Consider the following 4,160-nt stretch of genomic DNA (forward strand, 5'->3'; position numbering starts at 1 on the left):
CAGTTCAGCTCACTAGGTGCAAAAAGTAGCCACCAAGGCGACAGACTGCAACAAGAGAACACTCAGCTTCCTTTTGGGGGATTTAAATGTTTCACTTGTCACACAAAATAGTTGCCCTGATAGCCTTGGGTGCCACAAGCCCTTGAGCTATTTTTAATCACCTCTCTGTCACTATTATTTTTAAATACAGCAGTATTCCCCCAATGAAATCCTAAGTATCAGAAGGCAAATAAATATAAATGTATATATATTATCTGCTCACTCCATTGAGGATAGGTAGGGTGCCTCTTAGAAAGCATTAAGCCTATTTAGACCAAAAAAAAAAAAAGAGGAGGAACATTTTGAAAGAGAATAAGAGAAGTAATTTTTCCCCAGCATTCACCAAAACAATATTTTTATTTATACTTATTTATAATTGTTATTCCCCAAAATAAAACTATCAGTTGTCTTTGCTTCCTGACTGCTCACCTGCTTATACCTGCCAGGGAATGTGAGCTGGCTCGGGAGGGTGGGGCTGCACATTTGGGTAAGTGCCTCAATTCTGTGCCCTGATTTTGCCTAACATGAAAGCAACAAATGCAGAGATTCTACAATGTTATACTTAAGAAGACCTAAAAACAGGCCAACCCTGGGACACAGAAACAATATGCCTGTTGGACAGTCGATTCCACATGTCCATCTCTAGAAACTGAACAAGGTTGTATTTGGATTTAGCCCAAGCACTGCTGGCTCCACGTGCCACTCTGAGACTGTGCAGCAAGGAGAACCTCCCCATCTGCTTCCATCAAGTGCAAGCTGCAAAGCTGCAAAACTGCACACTGGCTTTTTGATCTATTTATATGCATCTCCCTAATGCATATATACAGCTTGGCAAAGGTAAAGGAATGGTGCCAATTTATGGTTTTTGTTTCCAAAAGAAATCCTCCCTCTGGCTGGCTGAGAAACTGTCATTGGCATGTTAAGCCTCCCAATCTACGTAAGTATTTACCAGTACTGGGGAGGCGACACAACATGCCACACAATAAGTCAGGGGTCCTGCCCTCAATTTTTTGCATAAGGACAGGAGAGGCTTGTCTGAAGCTCTTCTACATCTGCTTCATGGGTCTGGCTCCCTTTAAGTTTCTTCTCCTCAATCACTTTGGCCAAAAAAAAAAAAAAAAAAAAAAAAAAAAGCTCCTTTCCTACATTTCAGGAGGAGGATGGAAATCTGAACTTGACCGTGTGGTGTGCTGTGCACCCCACGCATGTATAGCTTCAAGAAGAGGATAGTGTGATGTGTCACACTGGAATACATGCTGCTTATGCAAATCATCCCACAAGACACAGCAAATTCCAAATGCTATCACAGCAGCACTTTGAGAAATGAAACGGCCAAAGGATGGTGTCGTCACAACCGGCAGTGGTTGTACTCAACGACCATCCCACTACACTGCACAAGCAACCTTGAAAGCCAGCCTTAAGGGAGGCCTGCCCTCCACAACCTTGAAAGCTACAGTGACCACAGACCCAGGACAAGCCTCCTGCACCACTGGAGAGAAGGGGAACTGGTGCTGACACCACAGCCAGCCGAGTTCCAGGGGGACAGCTCTAGGTGGCTCTGTGGATCTACTTTAAACAATTCTCTGACCCGAAAGCCAACAAAGAGATTAACTAATCAACCCCATTGTTTATTTTACAGGTTGGATCGCCATAATTGAATATTACATAATAAACACATATGGGTCCATGCTGCTTAGAAATTTTCATCTTCATTAGGGGAATTCTTTGCAGAGTAAACACAAGACTTCAGGTGCTGTATTTTATAGCTTATATAATCAGCCGAGGGCAGCTCTCCCAATTTCAACCTGCTTATATTCAAGGTGGTAATTTCTCCTTCTAATCAGCTGAAGTTGGGAGACAAATTCAACAATTAGAAACAGCCTGCCTATTTTACATAAGCCTCTTGCAAAGGGGGTGAAAGACAATAGCCATTCCCATGAATATTTACAGTAGTCTTTAAATGAAAAACATCATTGTGACACTTCTCCCTACATCAACCTTGCAAGTGCAGAAATGGAGGTAAAAATAATCACTTCTAACTTCCTCAAGTTCCTGTAGTTATATGAGCAGTGATTTAGTTTGCCTTCTATTATTCTCTGGAACCATTTGTTGAAAGCCTGATCAGCCCCTGCTCATTTCTTCACACTCTGCACAACTAGAAACTTAGGTATCAACGGATGGAGAGCCAGAACAGTCTTCAGAGCTACCAAGAAAGTCTCAAGGGCTATCTGGACAGGTTCGTTATCCAGACACCCAAAAGTTGTCCCAAAGGACAACCTGGCAGAACAAATGTGGTAGTCACATCACTGCCTATTGGGATGGTCTTATGGGCACAGCCTATTCTCAGAATTTTCAGAGGGCAAAGATTTTAACAAGAACCAACGCTAAGGCTGAGGTGAGTGGATCACTTGAGGTCAGGAGTTTGAGACCACCCTGGTCAACATCGTGAAACCCCATCCCTACTAAAAAAAACACAAAAAATTAGCTGAGTGGTGGTACGCACCTGTAGTCCCAGCTACTGGGGAGGCTGAGGCAAGAGAATCGCTTCAACCAGGGAGCCAGAGGTTGCAGTGAGCTGAGATCGCACCACTGCACTCCAGCCTGGGGGACAGTGTGAGACTGTCTCAAAAAAAAAAAATTAATTAAAAAAATAAGACTTCATCATTACAGTCAGTGCGCTGAGTCCATTACCAGATAACTTAAAATGCCACTTGGGCTATTACATCCATGAAAAGGAGAGTACTGAAGAGGCATGGCAGGGGTATTTATAAAGGAAATCATGAGGGCAAAGGGGAAAGATGAGTTCACACTTCTTCCCGCCCCACCCTACCCCACTGAAAAATGCAGGGCTGGCAAGGCACCATGGTTCACACCTGCAATCCCAGCACTTTGGGAGGTCAAGGCAGGTGGATCACTTGAGTCCAGGAGTTCAAGACCAGTCTGGGCAACACGGTGAAACCATCCCACACCCCATCTCTACAAAAAAAAAAAAATAGTAAGAAAATTAGCCAAGCTTGGTGGTATGTGCCTGCAGTCCCAGCTACTTAGGAGGCTGAGGTGGGAGGATCATTTCAGCCTGGGAGGTCGAGCTGTGATCCTGCCACTGCACTCCAACCTGGACGATGGAGCAAGACCCTGTCTCGAAATAACAACAACAAAAGCGGGGCTTACGGCAGCCTATGTTTAAATATTTTCCATGTGTGTTGACTAGGAGGAAAAAGTGCAACTTTTGTCTAAGTCCAGGAAAATACTAATGACCAACTAATCCGTGTTTAAAGAGGAATGCCCAGTCATATGGGAAATAACGAGGCTGGTAACACCGTTTCCACTAAACAATTGAGCTGCTAAGTCCTCAGTTAGTAAGGGCTTCCCTTTTCAGAGGCGCTCGACTCAAAACCACCAAGAATGAACCTAAATAAAGAAGTTGGGAGTCACCAACTGCTGAGGTTCTGTGCACATCCACGGGAATGTTTCCAGTCTCTGTGTTGTCACTGGAACTCACAGATGAAGGCTCCCCAGGCTTGCTCACTCCACACCTGTGGCTGCACAAGAGTCAGTGCTTTACACACAGTTACTCCCTCAGCAAAGTCGTCAGAGTGACCGGGCTTTAGGCTCTGTGGTGTTCTGAGTACAGATTCTCTCCTGAAGCCTGTGGCATTTGAAGGCGAATCTAAAAACTCACCTAAAACATACACTGCCACCTGATTCACTGAGAAAGGCCCAGTTCCTTCTCTATCCCTTGCAAGGACAGGTGTGACCAGACTGGGGGTAGAAAGGCTGCTTCTAAGACTACAGAAGGAACAGGAGTGGTGTTGTGCAAAAAGTATGTCCATAAGCCAAGATGGATGAATCCACGGGACGGGAAACCAGATTGGAGGAACATGTCCCTTGTTCTGCTTATGAGAAACCAAAAAAAAGACCAAGAGTGGGGAAATGCCCACAGACCTGCTTGCCAGAGTCCACTTAATACTGCAAGAGAAGGCAAGGTGAAGGCAGCAGACAAGGCGTGAGACCTGAGCCACTCTGGGCAACCAAGGCTGAGCTCTGCGGAGGCACGTTTTAAACAAGGCTGCCTGGAGGGCAGCATATGTCCACAACATATGTCCCTTTGTCCTCCCTCT

The 4,160-nt window shown here is 45.0% G+C and overlaps 1 protein-coding gene across 1 annotated transcript in view; it reads right to left on the reverse strand.

Annotated features, from left to right (window-relative positions):
- SLCO3A1 (solute carrier organic anion transporter family member 3A1) overlaps positions 1–4,160 on the reverse strand; it is a 321,497-nt gene that overhangs the window by 309,751 nt on the left and 7,586 nt on the right.

The sequence above is a fragment of the Trachypithecus francoisi genome, unplaced genomic scaffold, assembly GCF_009764315.1.
Source record: "Trachypithecus francoisi isolate TF-2019V2 unplaced genomic scaffold, Tfra_2.0 Lachesis_group3, whole genome shotgun sequence".
Classification (NCBI taxonomy): domain Eukaryota; kingdom Metazoa; phylum Chordata; class Mammalia; order Primates; family Cercopithecidae; genus Trachypithecus; species Trachypithecus francoisi.